This window comes from Siniperca chuatsi, linkage group LG7, assembly GCF_020085105.1.
Source record: "Siniperca chuatsi isolate FFG_IHB_CAS linkage group LG7, ASM2008510v1, whole genome shotgun sequence".
Classification (NCBI taxonomy): Eukaryota; Metazoa; Chordata; class Actinopteri; order Centrarchiformes; family Sinipercidae; genus Siniperca; species Siniperca chuatsi.
In genome coordinates, this window is record NC_058048.1 from 1,577,773 (window position 1) to 1,596,039 (window position 18,267).

The window sequence follows — 18,267 nt, forward strand, 5'->3', positions numbered from 1 at the left end:
GAGGTGTGTGGGGATATGCATTCAATTATCGCAGTCAACGAACTTTGTTTTTACCAGCTGGAGAAAGGAGAAACGTTTGGACCCCTCACTCCAAAAGCAACGCTTACATCAGTGAACTGGTCTGTGCTGAATCTGCTGGTGTCAAACAACCTCAGAGCAAATGAAGGAAAGGAACCTGCGACAAAAGACAAACAGACACAAACGTTTGTGCGGGTTAAACAGGTATTTCCACCAGTGCTCGCCCCGAAAAAAGAAGAGACACCGCCCCCAACTCCTCCTCCTCCTCTGACTCCGCCCTGTAATTCATTCCGCTTAAAACGGGTACCCCTGCAACTTCAGACTCACACACTGAGAAAAAAATCATGTCTGTTCCTCTTCTACCGCAACCAGAAAGCACAGAATCACCTCCGATTCCCTTGTATCCTGCGACCCAGGATCCCGGATACCATCGGGACCCCTGCAGCAGCAGCAGCACCAGCACCATCTGAGGCTGAGAACCTTGCAGCAGCAGCACCATCCGAGGCCGAGACCCCTTTTACGCTACAACCAGTCAGTTTTGCATGGCATCATGATCCTACCTGGTGGCGCAAGCACCGAGAGGAGGGTGGGAATGCGACCATCCCTTCACCACCTCGCTGTCAGTCTACCCCGCGGAGTCCCATGGATGTGATCCCAGAGGAGAACCCTGCAACAGCGTCGCAGGAGCTTGATACAGCTCCTGAAGCAGTAGCACCACCGCACGTTGCGAGCCCTACCCTCGATACAACACCCCCACCTTCACCGCTGGGGACCCCTGACTGGATTCTACCTCCTCCAACACCATCTCCCTCCCCTGACTGGCCCTCTTCTACTTCTTCGGTATCCTCAACTATAAGCGTCTCACTACCCCCCTTTCCCAAGAAAGAGGACAAACCTGACGGGGTGCTCTCTGACCTATTTCTGAACACGGTGAGAGCCACGGTGGTTCGCCTGTTGAGCAAGGTTCTGACCAGGTACAGATCTGAAATCTGTAACGGCTGTCAAATTGATCACCCGAGCCAGCTACAACACGAATGTCTGTATGAGATGCCAGATTATTTCTTCCATCAACACTATAACGAGTTGACGAAACGGCTTTGTTTGTTTCATCAGAGCCATTCAACGGGCACTTCAGGCATGCCATATCCACGTGTCTGCATATAGAGTCCACGGCACTTCCGAGGCCTTTCTTCATAACCTCAAAAAGACAATACGCATCGGAGAGAAATTGGAGAAGATGTATGACGCTCTGATCGGTCAAGACGAGAAAAAGATTGAGCTGATGAACTATGTTGTGGACTCTTGGAAGGGAATTGAGTGATTTAAAAAAAAAGGGTAACTTTTGCAGAAAATTTCAAAATTATGTAGAGGAATGTGTAATCATTAATCAGTTAATCAATGTTTTAGATCAGGCGATTAAAAACAGAATCACCCATGTTGCGGATAACAATGTTTTTTACTTTAGAGACGAAGTCGCAAGACTAGAAAAGATTTTGGATGTTGTTCGAAATGTTGAAAATTGGGATCAGCTAGTAAGTGACACATTGCAAACAGTAAACAAATGCTCTGTATCTGATACCTTTTGTAAAATCATAAAAGAGATGACTAAAGATTCTTGCATGAAAATGTCTCATCTGTTTACTCTTTACACTTTATTTGTAGACGTTATGAGTTATTGTGTACAAAACAACATGTATCTGAATACCTGGAATGAATTGAGAGCATTACACAATGATATTTACCATAATGAAATGCTGTGTGTGTTTATAGTCAATAAAAAACGATTTAAAGAAGCTTGTGTCTCATTGTTGTTTTTCAAAAAACCCTAGAGAGGGCAGCCAGAAACATGACTGAAAAACGTGTCATGAAATAAGTGTATTATAAGCCCTCACATCCCGGTAGTTTTGGGGGAGTGGAACGACTACGCAGAGCTGTGCAGGATGAAATGGGGAAAAAAGTCAACGTAGAACAGGTCAAAGATTTTTTATCGGAACAGGACTCGTATACTCTGCATAAACCGGCCAGGATACATTTTGTCAGAAATAGAGTCTTTGTACCACAACCTCTAAATCAGTTCCAGGCAGACCTTTGTGATAAGCAGGCCTTGACCGAACACAATGATGGGTACAATTATTTACTCACGGTCATCGATGTATTTTCAAAACAGGCTTATGCCAGACCCTTAAAGACAAAAACAGAGGTCGAGGTCTCTAAGGCCTTTGACTCTATTTTAAAAGAAAGCCGGATCCCTGAAAAGTCACAAACGGACGCGGGCAAAGAGTTCTTTAACAAAAGCTTTGAGGGGTTGATGAAGAAACGAGGAATTAATCATTTTGCAACTGCCAGTGAACTGAAAGCGTCTGTTATTGAAAGATTTAACCGTTGTTGAAAACACTAATGTGGAGGTATTTTACGGCTACAAACAGCCGTAGGTGAGTGGATGTAGCTCTCGTGGGAGGTAGCTCTGACATAGATTTCATACCCCCTACACCTGGTTTAACATTTCTAGTGAGGATGCTTATTTTGAATGGAGGAATAAACCCCAAGATGATGCGTCAATGAGCGAGTTGTTCACCCGTAAGGGGTTTAGGGGAGGTTATTATCACAACCTGGACCAGCTCAAGATAGAGCTGCACGCCTTTCTTAGAAAAAATAACTCCGATATTTATTTAGGGTTTAGCTCCATTCAAAAGAGATTTGATTTTCAGGCAGGAGGTCAATATCATTTACGAGTTTACCCCCCTCTGGCTTACATCTTGGGGGTTCTCGGGGACGTCAGCACGCAGTATTTTAATCCACCCTGCTACCTACCGGTGGTTAAGCAACACATCGAAAACATCTTTATTGAGTTAAAGACGGATCAAAATAAACCTGTAAATTTTACCTTTGGGAAGACTATCGTGAAACTCCATTTTAGACCTTCCAAAAAAAATCCTCTGACAAAAACAAAATGATGCATCAGAGACTCAATCCTCACCGTTTTGTGAGTTATTATGAGAATCAAGTAGGGGGCGTTTTGTATCGCCGTTGGTGAAAAAAGGATTTGCCATTGCTAAGCCTCATCTTAAATCAGCCGCAAAAAACATTGCCTCAAAGGTGATAAGCCACGCGGTTAGTAGAATAGGGGGTCGATCCGGCAGTATGATGGTTTTAGCCAGACGACTGAGGAAGAGACCTCCATGGGCAGCGAGTAAAAGAGCGTAGGTCAAAAAAGAGAAAACCAGTTGGGAGAAGTAAGTCCAAAGGAAAGCACGCTGTTGTGAGCTCCAGAGATATATTTTAGACAAACAAATATGCCGCTTTTACATCACAAATCGGCCAAATGCACTATGGGTGAGCTGGATTTATTTTTAGCACCCATGACGCAACTATCTATCGAAGAAAAGCTCTACACAGAAGTCCTGCCATAGTACCAAATAATGGTCAAAAAAGGGGGTTAAATCAGAGAGCTTGGTTCACCTCGGAATCTAAAGAGCTTCACCTGCTAGGTCCCCTTCACGCAGACATATTTTTCTGTGAGAGGCTTCTCTTGAACTCTGTGGATTTGAGAATTAAGCTGACCAGAGCTAACAACGCCTTCTGTCTCGTGGGCAACGCCAGCAGCACTTTCCGTTTAAAAATACTGGGGGCCTCGTTGTTTGTCAAGAAAGTCACCGTTTCCCTCGCTGTGCGTTTAGGTCACACGTCAGCTTTAATGAGGGGGAACGCTCTCTACCCTTTATCACGCGTGAACGTAAAAACCTACTCCATCCTGGAGAATTCCAGAATATGTAACCAAGAAAATCTGTTCCTGGGGACGATGCCTAAATATCTAGTGATAGCCATGGTGAACCACGAAGCCTTCACAGGACAAAGAGATCTGTTACCCTTCAGTTTTGTTCACAACAACGTTGAATACATGGCTCTGTGTCAGGACGGGAGACAGGTGCCCGCCAAAGCTTTCCAACCTCAATTTAATCAGGGGTTATCCGTCAGAGAGTTTTACAATATGTTTACTGCTACAGGGAGACACTTGAAAGATTTACCTCTAAGCATCGACCGGGAGGAATTTCAGCGGGGGTACTCTTTGTTTGTTTTTAATCTCAACGCCTGCGAAGATGCCAATGCATTGTCGAGCGTTAAACGGAAGTTTAAGACTGGAAATGAGAGTCAGAGAACCGCTGCCCCATACTACTCTCATCGTTTATGCTTGTTACGAGTCTATTTTGGAGATTAATTCCAAACGACAGGTGCTTGTGGACTATTACTGAGCCAATACGAACAAATCACCACTTGGACGGGTTACTACGTCATTTACTAGGAGATGCTTTTTGCGGAGTGTGGGCCGCGGATCAGTTACCTTTACTGCGTCAGTCCTTTAGACTTCCAGCCTTTTTTATCATCAACACACACCCTGCACATGAACCAGGAGAGCACTGGTTGGCCCTCACTCTTGAGGAAGGCAGAAAAGGCAGCTTTTTTGATTCTTTCAGATTCTCCCCAGATTTTTCACATTATCCTAAAAGCATCTTGCAATTTTTAGAAAACCGTTGTGAATCTATTTTATACCACAACAGTCAGCTTCAACACGTTCTGTCTACGGTGTGCGGTCAGCATTGTGTTTATTATTTATGCCACAGAGCCTGCGGTCTATCTTTTGAAAATGTGCTGTCTTTGTATCAAGATGATGTGATGAAAAATGATGCTATGGTATCAAAATTTGTGAAAAAATATCAAAGTTGTATGAGGTTGCAAAGAGCCGGATCTTTTCACCACACCATCTGTTCTTTACAAATGTTTAAAGATTGTTACAACTTATAAATAAAGATGGATCTGGAGACGGTTAAATTCGTTTGAATCATTTTTTATTCAAATAAAGCCAGCTGGGGTATAAAGGTATATGTTTCTTTCGTTTTCCTGATCTTAACGGCGGAGGTGATGTTTCCATCTCATTGTCCCAACGTGGTGCTAAGGGCGTCTGTTTTTTCCCCTTCTTCAACACTAGGAGTAACCCCTCATCGTCATCGTCCCAACGCGGTCCTCCCTTTTGAAGTTGATATTGCTCGCGAGCACAGGGGTTACTCATCAAGGATGAAGGGATGTTGAGCTCACGTAAAGTATTTAGAAACCCCATCCAACCCTTGGGTTCTCTGGATTTTTTATGCGTGACGGAGAGATTTTTAAACAGGTCTAGCAGGTGTGAGCCTTTCACAATCTCTCCTTTATGGACAAACTCTCCAGAAGGAGCCCATCCGCTCTTGGTTAATTTCTTCATAATGTACTCTGCATTGTTACGGTACTGAATAGGTAGGTTTTGCAGCACCTCGCTAGCAGTTTCATCCAGCGTAACTTGTTTGTCTTCTCGCTGATTTTCTTGTTCCTCTGATTCTTCGGTTAGAGTCAAAGTGACACGACGGTCATCTTTCTCATCTTGTTTGATTAATGCTAGGTATCTTTGCAGCAGAGCGTTGTATTTTTTAATTTTATCATGGGTGTTCAAACCCTTTTCATTTAACACATCCCTCATTTTTACATCCAAATCATTTTCTGCCGTACGTCTCATCGTTTCCCCGGTGCTGGGAACAGAAGCTACCGACTGACTCAGACGGTTTAGCTGTTGCGGTGAAATCAAAAACATCTTTTGACTCATGATTTATCTTCTAATAAGCCCTCCCAGCAGCTCTCCAAATATTGGCACCACCGCTGACAGCAAAGGTAAAAGAAAACCTCCAGACTGTTTTCTCAGAGCCGGGTGTTTGGTTTTTAGTTTTTTTTTATTGGCCAGCAACCTGATAATTTTCTTTTGTTTTCTGAGTTTTATGTATTGAGCCGAGGTCAGGGGAATGTTTCCTTTAAGAGGTTCTGGACAATGTGCAGAAAACGTCTTTTTTTTTAATGATTTCACTGTCTAGCATTTTCCCCAGAATTCGTTTCCCCCCACCCCTAGGGTTCTGGATCACTTCTACGATAAGTTCTAGCTGACCATCAGCCATAACGGCCCAGTTAGACTGCACAACATGGAGTAAGAGCCTTTCAAAGTCGGCTAGGCTGGGGAGCTCGTCATTAGATAAGATGACCGAGACGTTACTATGGAGATTTTGCCCGCGCAGCTCTAACCGTACCGCATCTCGAGGAGTCGCGTATGCTAATGCTTGCTGTAGCAACGCATCCGCTTGTTGCAAAGTTGTATTGTAATAACCGCCGTAGTCCACTATTCTGCGTTAAGAGGGGGTGGAAAGTTTAACAACTGTCTGATTCGATAATTTGCAAATCGGCTTCGCAGCACAACGCTTGGTTGTGGTGAAATATGAGCACCTCCTTGCTGCACAGGAGGACTGGGTATGCTGAGATCGATATGGTTTGTGGGTGTCTGAGGGTCTGATAAAGCGGGACTTTGTTCGAGTTGGACATAATTTATTCTGATTGTTAGAAGTTGTTAGATGTAGTGGCTGTGTAGTTTTCATTCAAATCATTTTCAGTTAAATCGTTTTGAAAACCCGACTCATTCTGAAGATTTTGTGCTACTGAGTCTGTTAAACTCTCTAACAATTCAAAGACATTATTTATTCTGATTGTTTCGTTTGGTGATGATTCATTCACTAACTGTTCAAGGTTAGCGAGAGCTTGATTTAAAGCAAGGAGAGGATCTACAGGCTGTTCAGAGCTGTTAGATGTAGTGGCTGTGTCGTTTTCATTCAAATCATTTTCAGTTAAATCGTTTTGAAAACCCGACTCATTCTGAAGATTTTGTGCTACTGAGTCTGCTAAACTCTCTAGCAATTCAATAGCTACTAGTGTGTGTTGATCCATGACCTAATAAAAATCAAACACTTTTAAAAACCTTAAATCAACATCATTGCAATTTATACAGATGATAAAAATCACAGTCTGAAACAGTTTACAAATTGTCACAGTGTACACCTAACTTCTGACAGATGAGCCAAACAGGGTCTGTTTGCTGGAGACAAAAAAGAAAGAGAGAAACAAAAAAGAAAACATTAACTTCATAAATGGGCAGATCTCATAAAGACATCAGCCCCTTAAGTTTGGTATGTAAACAGACAGCCAGACCGTGTGTGTGTGTGTGTGTGTGTGTGTGAGAGTGAGTCTGTGTGTGTGTGTGTGTGTGTGTGTGTGTGTGTGTGAGTGAGTGAGTGAGTGAGAGAGAGAGAGTGTGTGTCACAACTTGTTGTGAAGACAAGGGTAAGGACCAAAAACAGCTGTTTTTACTTTAAGAGAGACTGATGAGAATAACAAATGCAAAAACCCTAGAATGTCATATTTATAGCATCTTATTCGTATATTAAAAAACACCAAGATAATACTTATGAGAAACACTACAACTCAACCAACGCCATTAATAGCTTATAACAGCACACAGTCAAATATACCTTATGAGACTCAGATTTGTAGAAAATTACATTTTAAAGCACAACCTATTTCATTTCACACATAGAAAACCTTCTTCACAGTCTGCACAGGAGTTGCAAGAGATGCTGCTCATGCAGGCTATTGCTAACCACAGATCGCAGTCTGCACAGGAGTTGTAAGAAATGCTGCATGTTGACATTTATCAACCGATATACGGACATGTATTCAGCTTCAAAACTTTTATCATTTATTTTTTAGTTCACATTTTCACAAAATCATTGCCTCACACAAGCTCCTCCTAACCTATTTTCCCATTGGCTAACCCTCCCATTGGTTCATGCAAACTCCCACATCTTTTCAATTCATTGAGGTTAAAATTTAATCGAAGGTCAACGGTCACTATCCATCATCCATCAATTAAAAAGTGACATAAAGTATAGCATATCTCTCTCTCTCTCCTGTGTGTCCTGCATTTGGGTCCTAAAATCGGTCTCACGACACACAGTACCGTTCTCTGTTGTCCCACCTTGGTTATTAGGAGAGATAATGGTGGACCTACACCTACTGGAAAGGAAGAAAGAGAGAAATATACATAGGAACCAAGTCAACAGATATATAGAGGGAAATCACACTGAGTATATTAAAATATACACTGATGCATATAAAGTAGAAAGTAGTAGTGTAGGAGTTGCATTCATAATCCCAGATTTAAATGTAGTGTCAAATATAAGACAAAGTTTTAATAGAATCAGATTCTAGTAGTGCGTTAACCAGTTTCAAGAGAATACAGTCAGAAGCAAGACAGGACATTATGCTGGAAATAGCGCAAACTATCTTCAGAGTTACAAAAGCAGGAATAATAGTGAAATTCATCTGGATTCCAGCACATATAGGGGTAGAAGGAAATTAACTGGCAGACAAATGCAAAATATGCAACTAAGAAAGTAGAAGTAAATATGATAGTAAGTTATAGTGAAGCTGAAGTTAAAAGCATAATTAAGGTAGAAATGAAAAAGAAATGGCAGGAAACTTGGAATAGGGAAACAAAAGGTAGGCAGTACTATAGTATCCAAAAGAAAGTAGGAGAAATGAGGGAAACCAGTAGATCAAAAAAGAACAATACATTATCTCGAGAATGAGGTTTGGGCATACTGGTCTTAATAGTACACTGAAGATAATTGATAAACATGGGACTGGTTTGTGTGAGTATTGTAACATGAAACAGTAGAACATGTAATTATAAATTGTCCTAGGTACGAGCAGAAAAGACAGATACTAAAAAACAAACTGGGAAGAGATCGCATTAAGTTCGGGTTAAAGGCTCAGGGCATGTGGGGTACAGGGCAAAATTTAGGATTTGGAAAAGACAGGACTTAAAAGAAGACTATAGGGTAGGATAAGACCTTTCTGATCCACACTCCATTTCAGAAGGTGGCAGTAATGCGCCAAAAGCTGTTTGCCAACCGCCATAAAACAGCAGAAAGTGCAGAACGGTACTGGCTGCCCGATCCGTTCTTCCAAATGTTATCGGACCAAATGGATCAAATTCTGATTGTGAACCGAATCATTTGGCGGGGGTTTTGATCCTCTTCTTTCACAATGTAAGTGTATGGGGAAAAGTCTTGTGGGGCCAGTGTACATGACGTTACGGACCCGGAAGTTGTAATTCCACGGTTTGGCCGCTATGTCAAATTGGCTTCAAAGCACGGCGCACTTCCTGGGGTTCGAAAAAGGACTGCACCAGTCATGAACGAATTTACTGAACATTAAATATGCTGCCGTGATAATGATATAGCATCTTACTAATATTTTTTTAAGTGTAAATTATTCTACTAAGAATAACTTACAGAACATATTTCGGCAAGCCCCAGCCGAAATAAGACTGCCCCCCCCCCAACTCAGGATTGCAAAGGCTTTAGATGATCAAATTGGGTCACGTCAGTCTTTGCGATCCTGAGCAATTAGTATAGTAGCGTATCTAGCACTTGTTAAATGTATGTAGCATTCGTTGCCGAAACATGGATAAAAAGAGAAAACCTGCGGCCAGTGGTGCTGAGAAGGTGTGCCAAAAAAAGAAAAAGGCTTTGCTGGCTGATGCCTCAAAGTGTGCTAAGATAATGGTTTTATTTAAACAGTCTGTAGGTGATGATGAGGATAGTGGTGAAGAGGCAGAAACATCAAAGAGTAGTGAGAAGTGAGGCGCTTTGTCATGCATACATGCAATGTGCTGTGAATTAGCTAAATAAAATAACCAAATATAATGTGTTTGTTAACCCTGGGGTTTCAATGTTAGAGTTCCGCTGCAGGTTTGACAATTTCCAAGGTTTAACCAGTCAGACTAAGAGCACAAACGTTTAGAGAAGTTTACGCTAAATTTCCCTAAGACTTTAAAATATGGTCATCAACTTCGACTGTAAATGGGTAAAATAAACATGTAAATTTTAGCATTTTCTTCTAGACTACTCATCAGTTCTTTTTCGCATTGTAGCCTATAATGCATATAATATTTGATAGCCAGCCCAGCAATAAAATGATTTGTTAAATACTTACTCTACAGATGAACATGGCTCTGAACAAGAAAGGGAAAGGATAGAGGAGGAGGGAGCAGGAACCAGCACAGATCCAATTAGAGATGCACTATTGAATCGTAGAAAAGGTTTCAGTCGTAGTCATCTGGACGCTGTTTTCAGAATCAAGACGTTTCGGCTCCCATCCGGAAGTTATTCTCAATTGTGAAAAATGGACCGGGAACTCAGAAATGTAAGCTACTCTGTCTTACTTAAGCCCTGCCCTCAGGAAGGCGTCTACCTGAGTATCTGCTGATTACTCTGCCTAGTTTCACCTGAAACTGACCTAATTGTTTCCATGATGGCCCAGTAATCAGCAATCAGGCCTATTGTTTTTGTGGCTGCACCTCCCTCATCACTATTGAATGTTATTATGTGACTGTCAAGTAAATTAGAGCACAATACATCATTCATATGATCAAGGTTGTCACAAGTTATTTATTGTTGCCTTACAAGAAATAGAATGAATGGCAAGTATGTTACATAATGCACCGCCTTGCATATGTCAAGGCTGGACAATACATCATGAATTGAATGAATACAACAATATTTGATGCTCATGACAGACAGTCCAAATGATGTCTGTTTTATGCATTTTTAACAGATAAATCTCAGTCAGACAGGGGAAGTTTTGAGGACATCTTTGCAAGGACCTCTATGGAGAAAGGTGTGTGACTACCAGCCAGTGCCACTGAACAACAGAATTTAAAAGTAATTGAAGCATAGATATGTTTTGCACTCTTATGTGGTCTTACTGATTGAATACAACTAATTACTGGTCATCTGGAAATTTCAGATGCAGTCAGACAACTTTGAAATTTTGCTTTCTGTACGCACAAAACGTTTTACATATTAGCCTAACACAAACAATACAAATGAACAGATTGCAGGTTTTTTCAAAATAACGATTTGTTGATCAACAAACATATTGTGTCAGTTTGAATTTGGTGTATCAAATTTGGGCCACTTGACAGCAAATTCCCAGGCTGAAAGACAGACAGACAGACAGAACACATCACTTAGTTTGGTTTCTTAGCGTGCTTGCTATTCGTGGTTGTAGATAGAATTTTCAGGAACAACAGGGAAGTGAAGGGACGTCAACAAGAGAGAGACACACTCACTGTAAAACAGCAGTTTTTACTGGTTGTACGTAACTCAACTTGTTTGAGCCATCTCTATAGCTCTGTTGAATTCCTAGGGTGCACTGCAGTTTTCAGAACATTGCAACAAAAGATTTCAGAAGATTCTGAAAACAACAATTTTGTACCAAACTGAATATTGCCATGGAATACAATGTTTTCTGATTTTAACTGTTGTCAGTATGATTAAGCTAATGTTAATTTATTGTATATTTGTTTAAGTTATTATTGTAATATTATATGTATTACATCATTATATTATATGAAAATACATACACTACAAACAGGGTGATACAATTAATATTGGTAATAATTATTCACAAAGCCAAATGTAATTATAACAATAGTTTTGGACATTGACAAACCTCAAACCTTCAACCTCACCTTATTTTGGACTAATATGTTTTTTCTAGGTGGGACCATTAAAGCATTATGGCCATCAGGGCAGTCATCATTCTGATCTCCTCTCATCTATTGCTAAGTTAGTGTATAGTGTGGCAATCAGAAGCATGTTGTTGTCTTTGACAGCCTCACCCAGGGCACCTGGTAGGTTGTTTGGGCCTACAAGGGCAACTGGGCAGAGAACTGCACAACTGCAATTTTCAATGGTGGTTAAGATCAGACTGGAGTAGCTGATGCAGAGTCAGAGACAGCTGTCTCAACATGTCATCCAGATAACACACACAGAATGTCTCAGGGTCAAATGCAACCTACATTGTTAACTGGTTCGGATGAACTCCAAAATCGCAAAAAAAAAAAACCTGCAAGTGTCAATATGGGCACTGCTTAGGAGCCTAGGCTAGAATCCAATGAAGTCCCGTTCCTATTGGTTTGGTGCTCTTTCACTGTTCACAAGTACTGCCATGTGGCTCAAGTTACTAAGATTACTACTCTACGTCCTGCATATATGCTAGGTTGCAGGTTTGTTCAAGGATTTATGCAATGTAGTAGCGCACCAGGGTGAGCGAGTGTGAATACCTAACCCCAGTGTCCCTAACCACTGGGTAGTCTAGAATCAGTATGTTAGAGGTCTCTCTCCTCCTAAAGGTTATTAGTATCTGATAGAGAATTAAAGGACAAAGCGAGGCATACCCCTCGTTCTAGGAATCATTCCTATCCTAACACCTTATAATGCTAACTCTTGTCATGCTATTGCTACCCTATCCAAAAGCTAACGTTAGCTATATGCTAACGCCAACCGCTAATGGTGTAGAATCGTGGTATTCGTTAAGGCAAGGGTTGGCTAAAAGTGCAGTCCAACGTGTTTTTCAGATGAAACGGACAGGTACACTGAACTGCAGGCTGAAGTAGTGTGTTTATTCCTGCGACCAACAGCAGCCCTCGTCCCATGCCTCCTGCTGAAGCACACAAAGGCTGTATTTTGCACATTTACAGTGGTGTGAAAAAGTGTTTGCCCCCTTCCTGATTTCTTATTTTTTTGCAAGTTTGTCACACTTAAATGTTTCAGATCATCAAACAAATTTAAATATTTGTCAAAGATAACACAAGTAAACACAAAATGCAGTTTTTAAATGAATGTTGTTATTATTAAGCAAACCTACATGGCCCTGTGTGAAATAGTGATTGCCCCCTAAACCTAATAACTGGTTGGGCCACCCTTAGCAGCAACAACTGCAATCAAGCGTTTGTGATAACTTGCAATGAGTCTTTTACAGCGCTGTGGAGGAATTTTGGCCCACATCTTTGCAGAATTGTTGTAATTCAGCCACATTGGAGGGTTTTCGAGCATGAGCTGCCTTTTTAAGGTCATGCCACAGCATCTCAATAGGATTCAGGTCAGAACTTTGACTAGGCCACTCCAAAGTCTTCACTTTATTATTCTTCAGTCATTCAGAGGTGGACTTGCTGATGTGTTTTGGATCATTGCATTATCATCCAGACAGAGTGTCTCTTCAACCCCTGTTCTTAGTAGGACACATCAGCGGACAGCTGCGAAAGGGAGAGTTAGCAACAAACCTTCCCAACAACCAAATGTGCACATGCAGAACAAATTTGCTCCACCGCTGCAGGACCCTGTATATCTGTCTGATGACCTGGATAACCTCATCTTCACACAGCAGGGTAAGGACTGAGAGTAAATCAGAAAGCAAAAGGCTACAGAGAACGCTAACGACTGGGCCTCTAACTCTGATTGTGGGTGATTTTGCTGTAAAAGATGCAAGAAACATGTGCAGTAAGAACACCAAATTACTCTGCTTTCCCAAGGATATGGTCTCTGACCTGAGAGAAAGAATCCTGCTGATCGTGGCTGCACACCCAAATGTGGAAAATATCATACTGTACATAGGGACCAATGATGTTATGAAACAACAGTCTGAAGTATTAAACAGGACTTTATTGATCTGTTGAACACAGTCAGCTCTCTGAATGCTGAGGTGTTTATCAGTGGCCCTCTACCAGTCAGAAGAGGAGTTGAGAGATTCAACAGATTGTTGGCACTGAACACATGGCTCTCAACTGCATGCACCGTCCATTCAGTGCACTTTATTGACAATTTCAACTTTTTAGACACATTTGTCACAGCCCCCACCCCCCAACCCACCCACCCTTCACAATGGCCTCAGAATCATCCACTCATCTCCCCAGCCTGATAAAAGTATGTCCAGTTGCTTATGTACAAAAACACAGCAGGCTCTAACTGATATCTGCCAGGTCCAGGTTACAAGGCTAATGGCACACATGACTCTTCCCAGGACAAGCTGGGGCCCTGTGTGCCGGCAGCTTTCTCAATTTCTGTTTTGATAGGTAAAGAACAGAGAATCACTCAACCAGTTCTGCAAATCTATCAAATTTAGCATTCATTCCTTGTCAGCCACAGCCTGTCACAAACAATTTGCCAGATAATTTGCTGCTCGCGTCCTCAATAAGACCAAGAAAGTGGATTGCATCTCTCCAGTTCTGAGGTCTTTACACTGGCTTCCTGTCTGTCAAAGAATTTATTTCAAATTACTACTATTGGTTTATAAAGCAATAATTGGTTTAGGGCCAAAGTACATTTCTGATCTTCTACTATGTTATGAACCATCCAGACCTCTCAGGTCATCTGGGACAGGTCTGCTTTCAGTCCCTAGAGTCAAAACTAAACATGGAGAAGCAGCGTTTATGTTTTTATGCACCATGTATCTGGAACAAGCTCCCAGAAAACTGCAGGTTTGCTGCAACTCTCAGTTCTTTTAAAATCAAGGCTAAAGACTTTTCTGTTTGCCGCTGCCTTTTATTAATCAGAATCAGAAATACTTTATTGATCCCCGAGGGGAAACTCTTTTTATTTTCTATTTAACTCTTTTTAAGTGTATTTAAATGTCTTTTTATATTGCCCTATCTTGATTGTATGTTTTATGTAAAGCACTTTGAATTGCCTTGTTGAAATGTGCTATACAAATAAACTTGCCTTGCCTTACATGCTACTGCAAACAGTTGGTTGATGTTGTAGGCATGTGATAGGAGGATGATGCCATCAAAACGTTTGTTCTGTTTTATCCTCCTAATGACACACTCCGTGTGCACCCTCAGTCTGGCTATGGCCTGTGTCTCCCAAACCTGGTGTGCTGGCATCTGCTTAGACAGCAAAGGTGGGCAGTACACCTTGCATTTGCAAATTAACATTCAGACTGATTAAGAATCTATTTGGTGCTGTATTCTTGCACGAAACATGCACCCAGGAGGTAAATAAACGAGACGAGATTCTTTATAATTTAACTTGTTGACATTGGTTTATGTAAACAGTTACACGTACTAATGTAAAATACAACTTATTACAAGGCTACTGGTTACCTGCTACAGAATCAAATGTCGGTGTTATAGCAAACAAAATGCTGTAACCCAAACTTTCGCTGGACTGTATTTCCTTTCTCAGACCCTATATTTCTTTGGACAGGTTTGGACCCAGGGAGCTCAGGGACTGATCAGTTATGTTCCATTGTGACATCCATGTGCTGTTTCTCCTCAGGAGGGACTGGTTCAATGGGCCGCTCTGTCCTCTCCCACACACTACGCCGTGGTTTTTCAATGGTGTATCCATTCCATTCAAAGAGTGTCGGTACAGCACCTTTAACAAGCTTTCTTCGACCATCAAGTGTTGTTGGCTCTATGAGCTGATCGTGGCAAAGTTTCTGCTGCAGACTTTGTGAGAGGAGATGGTGAAATAATCCCGGTTTATGTTTACAAGCCATTGTCTTCTCAGGTCAAGATGTGTCGGAAAGCTGTGGAAACTATGTACTCCATGAAATTTGGATGACACCGAACGAAGTGGCACACAGCAGTGCTCTGAGTATATCTTCTCATGTTTCTGAAAATGTTCCGTCTTAAACACTTTCCACCTAACTCTCATGATAAAAACTTAGATATTAATGTTATCAAGCTAGCTAGCTCGAAACCAACAGACGGGAAACGGATGAGCCTTCTTGTTTGGAATTGGAAGTATGTCACGAACCCTAGTGCATGTAGCCTATAGACTGCAGGTGCAACGGCAGGGCAATCAAAACTGGCGGGAGACACACTAGGGCAGGAAGTGAAGTAATCTGAAACAAGAGGAGAGGTGAGTAACAGAAATAAAACAGGAAATGATGAAAACCAAAAAACATGACCTAATGCTGCGTTCCAGACAACATGGAACTCGGAAATTTCCGACCTCCTACTAGAAAGAGTACAATGGAACTTGTAAACATGGGGCAAATTCTTCTACCCCCACATCAGGAAGAAGCAGTTGTCTGACGTCATACAACAATGATAGCACCCATGGGACGACTGTGGCTGAGTGGTAGAGCGGGTCGTTCACCAACCGGTTCAATCCCGACACCCTCCTTGGCCGTATGCATGTTTCATGCAAGAATACAGCACCAAATAGATTCTTAAACAGCAAGACACTGAACCCCAAATTGCTCCCTTGTGTGAATGTGATATGTAGTTGAAGGCTTTGAGTATATAGGTTCAAGGCTAAGTAAGTACATTCCATTTACCATGGAAGAACATTCGGCTACATTTCAATGAATGGAGTGGGTAGTAAATGGAATATGAATATGCATTCAACTTCATTTACATAACACATTTAATACAGAGGGTAAATTCAAAGTAGTAAATTCACTCACAAAGCGTGGGATATGGCGTCACCTTGTGAAATGTTTACAATGCGGGTCATTGACATTAGGTCTGGCAATACGAGTAATTTAGTGCTGCTAAACTTATCCACACTTGAGAAATGAAATAAAAACGATGAGCCGGCTCTCGGAAAGGAACTCAGTTCAATTCAATTCAATTTTATTCATATAGTGCCAATTCATAACAGAAGTTATCTCATTGCGCTCTTCCTATAGAGCAGGTCTAGGCGTACTCTTTATAATAACGGAGCCATAAGATCCGGCTCCCGTCAAAGAGCTGTACTTCCCATCCCTGTAACTCCAATGTATGTCCAGCAGGGGTAGTTGGTCGACCGCCTTTAGCTGTTGTACTGAAACTTCAGAGCTGGACTGGGAGCAGCCAGCTTTGATAACGTTAGCTAAAAGCCAGTCTGTGGCTTGTGTTCCCTACGAGCCGAGCTGCACCCATTACAAGGCACCAGCGGTGCTCGATTTGCAGTACTGGAGAAAAGTGAGTATTTCTTCTGATAATAAACATGTGTGTTTAGAGTGAGGGGACACTTTTTGTTTGAAAACAGCAGTGTTGAGGCAGTCAGTCAGTCGGGCTGACTGGATAATTTTCACAGGATCACAATGTGTTGTTCCAGGATTTGCTTCACGAAAAATAAGGGCAAAGAACTAAGGCTGTAGTTAGCTAGCTAGATTGCTCTCTGTAAAGTTAAACAAAATCATAATGAATTACTGATGGCTTGTGCTTTTGGAGCTTTTTCATTTGCGGTGGAATAAAAACGCGAATGTTATTAGGTAACGTTAACGTTACTCTCACCTACGAAACAGTAGCTCAGCTAACGTTAGCTAATGTAACAGTTAGCCGAAAAGCTACACCTATTTTAGCCCCGTCATTCTTTTTGTTCCCTGACTTCCCATTGAATGCGGAGTGAGGCTAATAAATGTTGCTTTGTGTGCATTAGTGTGCCAGGTGTTAGCTAGCATCGTTTTAACCTCAGCAGCCAAGTAGGTATAGAACAGAAGGGAGCCTTAGCGTTTTAATGTTCCCTAGTTCTGGTTATTATCACGTTAAACAACATGACACTTAATGTTGATACAGAAGCTGTCCATCCACTAGTACACTACTTACAGTTAAAGATAAGACACGACCTTTTAGGAAACTCTTTGGTGTTCTGGCAAATTGGTTTGGAGATAATCCACAGGGCAGCACTGTTTTTTGGTAAAATTTATATCAATCAATTTATGATTTTGAGTCACTGATTCGAATTTTTCCGCTACCAGAGGACTGTACCTTTACTGTTATTAAGGTGTGTGTGACACCTTTCAATATGTGACCATTCTTTTATCACTGACTTGACACCTAAGACGCTTGTCAGGCACAAATTTGACCAAGACTTTGCCCGGATAAGCAGAAGAAAATGGATAGATTGATGGATCCATGCCCAGTGTTACCTATTATAAGAGTAGGAGGCAGTTGTTTGGGATTCTAACATGCGCTGCCCTGTGGAGAGAGGAGTCTCTTGTGTCACTCAGCAGCTAAGAGAACCAGGCTGAAGGATGTGTATCTGCCTGTCTGCTTGTGGTAGTTTGTGGCACGAAGAGTCCCTGATTTTTGAGGGCTTGAAGAAACTCAGTTAAAAATTAAGCCAGGAATGTGTTTTGGTCCTCCAAGTACGAGTGTTGGAGGTCTTCAGTGATGTAGATCTATATTTTACAAGGCCATCTACACATGTGGACACTTCAGCCGTGAGACTTGGACAAACGTTTGGATGCACGTTGGATGCCTGCTCAAAAGAAACATGTTGTTCTTGCTTGATCTCATTCTTAAGCTTTTGATGCTGTTTTATTGACTTGCAAAATAAAGAAAGTGTACAAAATATGCAATAGCCAGATGCTAGAAGGAAGTAGGCTATTTAATACGCTTGCCACTTTCAGTAGTTATTGCCCATTTTAACAATTCTGAAACTACTGATATCGTAATATGTAATTGAAAGTAATTTAATTTCTGATTTAAGTTATTAATTACATATTTCAATATACATATTTTTAATATATAAAATAGTGAAAACAATTTGAAAAAAGCCCATC

At 41.4% G+C, this 18,267-nt stretch overlaps 1 protein-coding gene across 2 annotated transcripts in view; it reads left to right on the plus strand.

Annotated features, from left to right (window-relative positions):
• Positions 1-16,504: 16,504 nt before the first annotated feature.
• The window catches only part of myo18ab (myosin XVIIIAb), a 245,579-nt gene continuing 243,816 nt past the window's right edge, over positions 16,505-18,267 (plus strand). The window contains exon 1 of one of the 2 annotated variants that reach the window (XM_044202307.1): positions 16,505-16,681. The gene's annotated coding sequence lies outside the window, so the exon portion shown is untranslated. The remainder of the gene's footprint in view (positions 16,682-18,267) is intronic. The other variant, XM_044202313.1, reaches the window with a different exon arrangement.